Consider the following 11,921-nt stretch of genomic DNA (forward strand, 5'->3'; position numbering starts at 1 on the left):
AAGAAAGAAAGAAAGAAAGAAAGAAAGAAAGAAAGAAAGAAAGAAAGAAAGAAAGAAAGAAAGAAGGAAAGAGAAAGAAAAGTGTGGGATGCCTGAGGGCCTTTTTCAGATATATGGTTGCAAATACTTTCTGCCAGTCCATAGTTTCTCTCTTCATCTTCTTCACAAGGTTTTTCTCAGGGCAAATATTTTTATTCTGATGATATCATATTTTTCAAATTTTCCTTGCTTTCCAAGCTTTTGGTGTCATCCTGAGAATTCTTTGCCTAACCCGATCCTGAAGATCCTGCAGATGTCCTTCTATCTGTTTTCAGTAAAATATTTGGAACTTTATGTTTTATATTTAAGTTTTGATCCATTTTGAGTTAACTTTTGTGTAAGGTAAGATTTGCTAATATTTTACCAATGATTTTTGCGTTTAAATTCATGGGAGATATTGGTCTGTAGTTTTCTTTTTAAAAATATCTTTGTCTGGTTTTGCTATCAGGGTAATATTTTATAAAATTAGCTGGAATTTTTTTCTTCTCTTTTTTTCTGGAAGAAATAGTATGAAATTGGTGTTAGTTCTTTAAATATTTGGTATAATTTTAGAGTTGCGGAATTCTAGAATTCTATAATAAAACCACCTGGGCCTAGAGATTTCTTTTGTGGGAGACTTTAACAAATTCAAATTTCTTTAATTATTAAAATATTACCCAAGTGTTCTATTTCATCTTGTTTGATTTCTGATCAACTTTTTAAAATTGTCACATTTATGAATGTAAAGTTGTTCACAGTATTCCCTAATTATCTCCTTCTTATCCCCTACATCCCCTATTTAATTTCTGATATTGGTGAAATGTATCTTCCATTTTTTTTTTACTTTGCCAGTCTTATCAGAATTTTATCAATTTTACCAATTTGTTTTGAAAAACCGATTTGAAATACTTATAGTGTCTTTCGTGCTTGCTCACTTTGTGTATCACTTTGTATAATTTTCTAGTGGTTGCTCGAGGTATATTACAATATTACAATATACTCAACTCAGCACAGGTATTAATGTTTCACCAACTTTAGTGAAGTGTAGATTCACTTCCTTTTAAGTATTTTTACGCTCTTTTTTTACTAAAGTAAAATTCTCTTAAGTATTTCCTCTTTATACATTGAGTAAAAGGTTTTACTCAGATGGTTTTATAATCAACCAACAAATATGATGTAATAAAGTCATGATAAAGATAGTCCAGTATATTTAGCCCTGTATTCAACTGCTTCAAAGTTTTTCTTTTTGAAATTTCAAGCCTTCTTCTGTTAACATTTTCTTTTTGCCTAGAGAACCTCCTTTAGCAATGCTTTACAGGTAGGTGTGCTAACAACTTATTCTCCTTCATTTGAGATTGTGTTTATTTCCCCTTCATTCCTGCAAGATTTTTTGCTAAACAGAGAATTCATGGTTTGCAATTCTTTTCCTTCAGTACAGTTGACCCTTGAACAACACGGGGGTTAGGGCCGCCAACACTTCACACCATCAAAAACACATATAACTTTACCGTTGGCCCTCTGTGTCTGTGATTCTGCAACTGTGAATTAACCATTGATCATGTGTACTGTAGTCCATATTTAATGAAAACAAAACTGTATAAGTAGACCTATTCAGTTCAGACCTGTGTGGTTCAAGGATCAACTGTACTTGAAAAAAACGTTTTATTTCCTTCTGGCCTCCATTGTTACAGGTGAGAAATCCACTATCATTCAAATTGGCATTTTCATATAAGTAATGTGTCTTTTCACTCTTCGTACTTTCAAGATTTTCTCTTTGGCTTTAGATTGCCCTAGTTTAATTATGGTATGTTTTAGCCTTCACTTCCTTGAGTTGATCATTTTTTTCAATTTGTTCAGCTTTTTGAATCTGTACGGTTTTGTCTTTTCCCAAATTTGAAGTTTCTGCCATTATTTTTTGAGTACTTTTTGAGCCTCAATTTCTGTCCCCTCTCCTAGAAATTCGATGATACATATGTTGGATCTTTATTCTCCCACAGGTCCCTGAGGCTCTGTTTATTTTTTTATCAGTCTATTTTCTCTGTGTTGCCCAGATTAGGAAAATTATATTAATGTGTCTTCAAGATTGCTGATTTTATCATCTGTCATCTCCATTCTATTGTTGAGCCCATCCAGTGAGGTTATGTTTGTTTGTCTGTTTGTTTGTTTTGGAAAGGGTTTTTTTTTATATTTCTTGATTGATTTTTATAACTTTTATTTCTTTGCTGAGATTTTTCTAATGTTTTTGTTTCAAAAAATATATAATTGTATGTTGAAACAGTTTTACAATGGCTGCTTTAAAATCCTTGTCAGATAATTCCAATCTATAACTCATCCTGGTGTTTGTGACTGTGGATGATTTTCTGGTTCTTGGTTTGAGTTATTTACAGTTATATTCTGGACATTTTAGATATTATGTTATGAAACTCTGGACTCTATTTTATCTTCTTTGTAGACAGTCCTCTTGTTGAGGTGGCATGAGCTCTGGGTGGCTGTGTATTCTTAGCTTACAGGGCCCTCCTGACATGGTAGGGCAGGAGCAGCGGGGATGAAGCCTATTGATAACCAGCCCCACCTTGCTCCATCTCATTAAGACTCTGTTGCTGGGTTGCAATCAGAGTGCTGCCTGCTCCAGTTGTGGCAGAGAATGAAGAGTCCCCTACTCAGCTTCACTGAAACGTCACTGCTTGCCCCTTGCTTTTGGTAGAAGAGGGATGGAAGATCAGGTCCCTGCTCAACCTCCCTGACAATACGCAGAGTAGAAACGGGAACTTACTCCCAAGGGTCATGAGATGGTGGCATATGGAAGTTCAACATTTTGTTCCTCCCTACTGAGTCCACCAGGGCTGAAGACAATGTTATTTCCATTAATATTTGACTGAAGTAAGGCTTTTTGTTGCTAGTCCACCCTTGCTTGTTCTTTGCCTTGGGAAACAGGCTTCATGCAGCTTCATTTCTTTCTGTGCCTTTTTTGGTGCCTCGTTTGGTGGTCTGGATCTGAGGCTTCCTCAGCGCCTTACCTGGAAGCAAGAAGAAAACCCAGAGAAGTCATCACTGTGTTCTTCTCAAGTCCTAACGGAGGTCCTAAGCAGCCCATCTTCCTTCTACATTTCAGAGAATTTCTAGGCTGGCTTATTGTGTTATGTCTAGGGCTTTTCAGTTACAAGGTAGAGGGTCTTGGAGGAATGGGGTGGCTCCATCTTGGCAGAAGGAGAAGGCTGTGAGAAGGAATTTTTTTTTTTTTTGACCATGCTGTATGGCATGCGGGGTCTTAGTTCCCCAACCAGGGATGGAACCCGTTCCCCTTGCAGTGGAAGCATGAAGTCTTAACCACTGGATTGCCAGGGAATTCCTGAGAAGGATTTTTAAGTGCAACATTTTTACTCTCAGGTGACTACTTGCCCTACACAGCTCCATAGATGAATGTCTAGGGAGTTGCTGTTTCATAAACAGCCTGTCAAATCTTGGGACCACCCCACTAACAGAGCCCATCAGAAAAGAGAAGAGATGCATTTTCTCCCCAGCTTTGCCAACAAGCTAAATATGCATCTACTCATTGTTGGTGACTCTGGCCAAAAGAGCTCATGCCCAGGGCAGCCCTGATGTCCAATATGACACTTCTGGCCCCAAAATAGAATCAGTTGGTAGAAAATAAAAGCTCCCACAGGCACTGGATTTTCCCAGTAATATCCAAGTTTTGAGTAGTATCCTATGAAACATGTTCCTAAGAAAGAAGTTCTTGAAAGCTGGAGGTCCTGTGTTAACCATGCCTATTTATTCCTAAAGTTTGCTGAAAACTGGAGAAGTTTATATTATGTAATATTTCTAAAGTTTTTGTATGTAAATATTCAATAGACTCTATTAAATATAGTACATATGTTATCAATCTCTTCATAACTCAGCAGAAGTGCCACAGACCCTCTTTCCCAGCTATACCACAGTTATCAGATGAATTTAAGTTTCTGACTAATGTCTCCAAGTACCATTTATTTTAATTTCTAGTGAAATATAATACAGTAAAACATCTAAGAGTGAGCATGAAAGGATCCTTATGTGGAGATCATGAAAGATATTTTCACTTTTCTGATTTTATAACTTCCAAAGGCTGGGCTGTTTCATTGCAGCATATAGTCTGAGGGTGTAATGTAGTCCATGATGACTTATATGAACCAATGAGAATCTTGTGTTTTCCAATTTCTTTTCTGAACATTTTCCCCTACTTCTTTCCTGCCCAAATTCTGGCACTTATTAGGCTCATATCCTTACAGTCCTCTACACACAATTAGTATAGCAGACAGTATTTTTCAAAAAAAGATTACAACAATATTTCTAGTTCCACATGCTCTTCTAGAACATTGCCATTCTCCATCAATTTCCTTCCCCCTTGAAATACAGCGATTTTGTGACCACTTTGATGAGTAGAATGTGACAGAAGTGGTACCACATGACTTCCAAGACTAGATCATAAAAGTGATATGACTTACACTTGGCTCTCTCAGGATGCCCTTGTTACTGAACCAAACTTGAGTCTGCTTCCCCACTCACAGTAAAGCCAATCTTCTGATACCAGGTTGTGGTGAAGGAAAGTGCAACATTTATTGCAGGGTACCAAGGAAGGCGTCCAGGCAGCTAGCTTTCAAAAGACCCAAACTCCCCGAAGGCTTTCATGAAAAGGTTTTTAAAGACAGTATGAGGGAGGCAGGTTGTGAGTATGTGATCAGCTCATGGACATTATTCTGATTGGTTGGTAATGATGTAATCAGGAGTCAGCATCATCAACCTTTTCCTTCCAACTGGTCTGGGGTCTCCATGCTTGTGGGCAGCATACACTTAACTTCTCCCACCTGGTGGGGGTTTCAGTATCTGCAAAACAGCTCAAAGGACATGGCTCAGAATATTATCTATAGCCCTTGAGGAGGAACTAAAGGTCCTTAACTTTGCTTAATGGCTAAAGTATTATTCTTTGGTCTTGCTTGACTGTTCTCCTTTTTTCTGTATTTTCTCACTCCTCTGATTAAATTTATTCTTTGGAACTTGAAGAAGGCCTAGGAAGCTAAAATTTCCTACACACCAGAGGCAAGTGGAGGATATGGGGGAGATCTGTCCTGGTAAGACCCCTAAGGTCCTGCTCAATTACTGAGTTCCTCTTGGAACTCAGTCATCGCTTGGTGAGAAGGCACAGTCTACATGGAGTGACTACATGGAAGTATCCTAGTTAACAGCCCCAACTGAAGTCTTAGTTTACAGCCAGTATTAATGATCAGACATGTGAGTGAGTTTTAAGATGATTCCAGCCCCCAAGCTTGACGTCTTTCAGCCTGAGACCCCAGATATCATGAAGAAGAAGCAAGCCATTGTTGATATGCTCTGCCTGAAATCCTGATCTAGAAAATCTGTGAGTGTAACACACAGTAATTAAATCACTAAATTTTAGGGTAATTTTATTTAGGTCTCTGTGGTAATTCTATCATTTCTTCACATGCTCTGAAAACTGGAGCACCATTTTCTAAAGTATGTTTCATAGATTTTACACTTGTTTTCAAAACACTGGGAATATTGATTCATACAACATGAATCTCCATTAAGAAGATGTAATTTGAAGCATGTCTCAGCTTCCCAAAAATTTTAGACCATGGAAACTTTCCCCCTACATTCTGTCTTAATACTTCCATAAAATATCATTTGGGAAATTCTTTAATGTAACCTCCCTCTCTCCCTCCCCAAGGTGAGTAAACTCTGTGCAAGAATAAAATAGAGTTCACCTCAGAGACAACTAGAGGTGAGTCTTGTGTGTGAGGGAATTTAACAGATTATAAATTGACCTTGACAGAGGCATACTAGCCTTTCACCCTATTTTTCACTCCAGTCTCTTACCTGTTTCCGTTTCCATGTTTCCATCATCCTACTTCCTGAAATGTGTCCCAAAACTCTAACCTCAGGTGAGAGCTGCAGAGAGAAGGGTGGAGAAGAAAGTGGCTTAGAGGAAATATGAAAAGAAGAAGTTTGCATGAGGGGACATGGCCTTCAAATTTCACACCTATCCAGCCCAGGTAACATTTAGAGAGAACAGACAAGAAATTACTAGTAAAGATCTATGTAGTAAGGAAGAGAGTGCACTTACCAGGAGTATTCTTTGAACCATATATTCCTCCTCAGAACTATCTTTATATGTGTGTCAGGGAAGGGGCTAAGGAAGAGTTGATGCCAGTGAGGGGAAGATGGAATACATGGGAAACACAGCAAGTTTGGCCAACCTGGCAGTGGTAGAATCAGAGGTCCTCACCTAGCGTACCTGTTTTCCATAGTGACAACCAACATATGTGGCTTATCCGACTTCCCTATTTCCCTTTGCCTAGACTGTTTTTTCTAATATTTTCCACTCATCAGCCTCCGTAATAAAATATTCACAAATCCCTAACTCCTGATAGGTTCTGTGGATGAGTAAAACTTAGTTTCTATCCTTAAAAAGATACCAAGGAAGTGTGGTAGATCTTTTACAAAAATGGCCTCAATTATCACCCCTTTGCAAGATGATGTGTAGCAACTCCCACCCTTTGTGTCTGGTGTGTCTTGGGTCTTTCTTGACCAATGTAATATGGCAGAAGTGGCACTGTGGCATTTCCAAACTCAGGTCTCAACAGGCCTTGGTGGCTTCTGTTCTTGCTTTTAAAACTGCCATGTAAATAAGCCCAGGCTGGCAGGCTGAATTTTGGGGAGACTTGTGGCCCAGTTCTTTCCTCCCACACCAATAGCCCCATAAGGAAGACCATCCTTAAGGCAGCTAGACCCTGGGTTGCACACAAACTGACTACAGACACTGGAATGTGCCCAGCTGAGGTCAACCAAACCTAGCTCACGTGAGCAGAACTACTCTGCTGAATCTTAGAATCACAATCAATAATAAATGATTGTGGTTTTAAGCCACTAAGTTTTGAGATGGTTCCTTAAGCAGTGAAAGTTAACTGATCCAGGGAGAAAGAAGCATAAACAAATCAGATAAGAGCAGTTTTAGAAGTGAGCCCAGAATTCTTGTGTAGCACAAAAGAGAGTGACTAATCAGCCTGATGGAGATTATGCATGGCTTAAGAGATAACTGTCAAGGAAGAATTAGGCATTAACCAGGTGGTAAGTGTATTATTAGCAGGGTAAACGTAGGGGCAAAAACACACAGGTAAGCAAGAAGCGCCAAATGTGTGTAAGGAAATTAAAGCACTGTGGGGTTTTCAAAATGCTGAGTTTTCAGGAAATCAAGCTAGAAAGGGGAGCAGAGTGTTGCCTTTAAGAAGCCTACATGCCTAGTTCCATGAACTTCAAGGCTCAAGTCAGTCCCCACTTCCTGAAGTTCACCTGTCTGCTCCCTATTCATAACGAGTTCTGGCTTTTCTGATTTTCTGTAATATTCCTTATCTCTGCCTTTCACTGGGCATTGACCCAGCCTATGGGAAATATTTAGGTCCCATGCTTGTAAATGTGTCAGCTGTAAGAGAGCTTTCTCATCCAAAGATTCCAGATTTGTTTTCGTCTCTGGAACATCTCTATTTCAGAACTGTAACAACAGAAGTTAATGAAAAAGATGATAATTCACCTCAACCAACATTTGTTGGCCATCAGTTATTTTCAAGACAGTGTGTTCTCGCTTTCCATTCACATAGAGTGGGACTCCCTGGGGCTCCCTTGGATCTAGAGCTTCAGCTGTTCATCTGAATATGGCTGAGTGTCAAAAACAAACTGAAGCAGCCAAACATCCCAGGGATAGGGAAACCGTGTACCTACAAAGAGATCCATAAGGCCAGCAGCCTGATCAGCAGCCCTACATCATTTGAATCCTGGTCCTGTCACTGCTAACACTCTAAATTGGGAGAAATTTCTTGTTTCTCTTAGCCTTGGTTTCTATGTTTATGAAATAGGAATAATATTATTTTTATTTCATTTTAATGAATTTTAATTGAAGTAGCCACATATGACTAGCAGCTACCTTATTGGACAACACAACTGTAGAGTCTGAGTGCCGTGGATTCAAATCCTGTCTGTCTCACTTGGTAGCTGTGTAACTTTGGGACACATACTCAACCTTGCTGAGCCTTGGTTTCCTAATCTGTAAAATAATTAGAAAAATATTTTAAAAGTTATTGGGAGGCTAAAATGAGATATGTGGACTTAGTAGCTTATACACAAAGAGCATTCAATAAATATGAGTTATTATCTTATTACTTTATGATTTCAAAGATTCATAATTTTACAAATATATCAATATCCTTGTCTCCCTCCAAAAGCTAATGAGACAGGTGACACAGGCTTTATCTATCAATTCTGTGTTATGGATAAAGTGTAGGAAGCTTAGGACCTTAATGAAGGGCAGAGGTATATGTCCATTGTATGCCTGAATACTTGTTTTGTGGGTGTTGAGGATCTTTGTGACACTGTGCTGAGCACAATCAGGGTTACAGAAGACACGAGCAATAGAGAACCTGTTCTCAAGCTGCATAGTGTCCAATGGCAAGGTGAAACTGACATGTGGGTAAAAAGAAGAAATCAATGCTCTGACAGGTGGTATGGTTCTGACCATGCATAGCAATGGTCCAGTAACATCCTTGGAGTGGGTCCAATCATTTAATGGTGGCTCAGGACCCACCTGTAAAATTTAATAACTTATTAAATGCTCACATCTATCTTTCAATAGTATTGCAATTATCTATAGTCTACAGATGAGCAAACTAAGAATTTGAGAAATAAAAGCATTTGACCTAGAACACTGTCAGGTCTGTGATTTGATTTTGTCCAACTTACGAGCTAGTAAGTTAGCTTATTACTTTGTTGTGGTTGCTGGTAGATGCCGCAAGAATCTTGGATCAGAGACAAAGAACTTTATGACTCACAGCACAGCAAGCAGTACAATTTAAATGATTTTTCCTTAACCCCAAGTCCCATCATGGGCTCATATGAGTGCTGTGCATGTGGTAAGTGTGTATCACAGCTGAAAAATACTGGGCTTGGGAAATCCATCATCTTATAACAAGAAGCAAGGAAATCTGCTTTGTCTCCAACAGAGACTTGGCTTCATCCCTCAAAGTTGCTGGCTGAAAATATTACCCAGGGAAAGGGCTCAGTAGAGGGTAGTCAGTGCTTTGCATTTGGGGCCTACTCAGCTAGCAGTGTTCAGGAAGACTTAGGGCCTGTGGTTGATTGCCTCTCCCAAAGATCCCCAGCTAAGAAGTGATTAATGTTCTTTGGCTTTAAATTCAATTTGTTCCAATATAATATGGGGCCTACTAGCCATACAGACAAGTTCAACAACCCTGCCCTCTGTTCACCATTGGAGTACTTTTGACATCACCGTGTGCCAGTGAAACTTACATTGTCATGATTAGTTTAAGGGTCCTAAATTTTTTAACTGGTATTTAAACAACCTACATATAGTATTCCTAATACTCATAAAATATTTCTAATAGAATATCATCCTTATTTTATATGAGATTCAGAGAAAATTTATGTGACTTGTTCAAGACAAACCAGAAACTTGACCTTCAGGAAAACATGTTATAAGGAGAGTTTATTTTTCTCTCCTTACCCTCTGTCTTTCTCAATTCCTTATTATACTCACACCCAGCATTCTCTCACAGATGAAGCTGGTCCTTCACTGCTGTCAGTGATCACACTGCAACCTTCCTGACATGGATCCTTTTCCCTACAATGTCCAGCATTGAGCCTAGCGACAGCCAGAAAGAATCGGTACCTCTCAGCTTCCTTATTTTATCTTTCATGGATACTCAAGGAGGTGCATGGGAGACTGACAGTTTAAAACAAAAATGCCTGCTAAAAGAACAAGGGAAATAAATCAGTCTAGGGGAAATTTAGCAAAATTGAGCAATTTTTATGGCATTTAGAGGATTCTTCTCTCCTGTTAAGCAGAATGCAAGTGATCAAACAAGTGATGGATGTCATTAAGGGAAAAGTCATTGTATGGTTCTCAAAAAAATAAAAAATAGTATGATGTACCACAAAGTATAAAAGGATCTCTTTCTCAGTCCTTAGTCCCTGCAAATAGCACCTTCTGATGCCTCCTCTTGGGGCTTCCCAAGGTATTTTACCACATCTGTGAAAAACTCCTCTTTTCCTACTTTCCACGTGAGTCATAAATGAGCACCCAGGGAGTCATGATAGCATGTAGGGGCTCAGTGGATCCTTATTAGGGCTGGGACATAAGGAGTAGAATGATAGCTCATGGCACTGTTTGCTTTTGAACATTTTGCAACAAATGTCTAAAACAGCTTCTTGCTGCGATAGGAGGCCTGAACATCAATTAGAACACTTTTTTTTTCATGTTAGTACAATTGGATATAGTTTTTTTTTAACTTTTTATTTTGAAATAATTATTGAATCACAAAAACTTTCAAAGATAGTATAGAAGGGTTCCATAAACTCTTCACCCATTTTCCCCCAACACTTACATTTAAGATAACTATAACACAATATCAAACCCAGGAAATTGACATTAATACACTGTATATATTTCTGTCATTTGATCATGGGTGTAGATTTGTGTAACCACAACCTCAATCACAATACAGAGCCATTCTATCACCACAAAAATCTCCCTTCCTTTATGGTCATACCAAACACCCTCCTCCACCAGCCTGGCACCCACTAATTTGTTCTCCATCACTATAATTTTGCCATTTCAAGAACGTTAGATAAAGGCAGTCATTCAGTATGTGGCCTTCTGATTAGCTTTTATCTTTTTTTTTTTTTTTTTTGCGGTACGCGGGCCTCTCACTGTTGTGGCCTCTCCCGTTGCGGAGCGCAGGCTCCAGACGCGCAGGCTCAGTGGCCATGGCTCACGGGCCTAGCTGCTCTGCGGTATGTGGGATCTTCCTGGACAGGGACACGAACCCGTGTCCCCTGAATCGGCAGGCGGACTCTTAACCACTGCACCACCAGGGAAGCCCTCTTTTTTTTTTTTTAACTTTTTATTTTATGTTGGAGTACAGTTGATTAACAATGTTGTGTTAGTTTCAGGTGTACAACAAAATTACTCAGTTATACATGTACATATATCTATTCTTTTTCAAATTCTTTTCCCAATTAGGTTGTTACAGAATATTGAGCAGAGTTCCCTGTGTTATACAGTAGGTCCTTGTTGGTTATCCATTTTAAATATAGCAGTGTGTACATGTCAATCCCAAACTCCCTAACAATCCCCCCCTTCCCCCTGGTAACCATAAGTTCGTTCTCTATAGAATAATTTTCTAATTGGTTTTTGGATGAAGAGTGATGTCAGGAACTCTCCAAAATCTCTCCTGACTCAAATTTTACTAATAAATATATTAGATATTTGGGATATTTGGGATATTAGAACTCTCTTTCCCTAACTGAGGGATAACTTCCTCCTGCCTTCCACTTGAGTCTTTAAAGCAGAGAGATTGTTTACTCTTTTTTCATACTTTATTGAATCTTAATTGGTAAAATTTAGGTATTACATTGCTTTGGTCTCATTTATTGGATTATAAATTCCTTCAAAATGAATGAAAAAGGAGTCATGACATTAGCTGAATATCTGTTACGTGCTAGACGTTGTATATTCATATTTCTAATCATCACAATGCAAGAAGCTGAGTATTATCATTTTTATTTTATTGTTTCCAATTTATTTAGTTATTTTTATTGAAGAATAGTTAAGTTACAATATTACATTGGTTTCAGGTGTACAGCATAGTGATTCATTATCTTTACAAATTATACTTCATTAAAAGTTGTTCCAACATAATAGATATAATTCCTTGTGCTATAAAATATATCATTGTTGTTTATCTATTTTATATATAGCAGTTTGTATCTTTCCCTTACCTCTGTTTGCCCCTCCAGCTGGTAACCACTAGTTGGTTTTCTATATCTGTGAGTCTGTTTTT

Source organism: Monodon monoceros, unplaced genomic scaffold (assembly GCF_005190385.1).
Source record: "Monodon monoceros isolate NGI ecotype Baffin Bay Population unplaced genomic scaffold, NGI_Narwhal_1 Super_Scaffold_16, whole genome shotgun sequence".
In the NCBI taxonomy this organism is placed as follows: Eukaryota; Metazoa; Chordata; class Mammalia; order Artiodactyla; family Monodontidae; genus Monodon; species Monodon monoceros.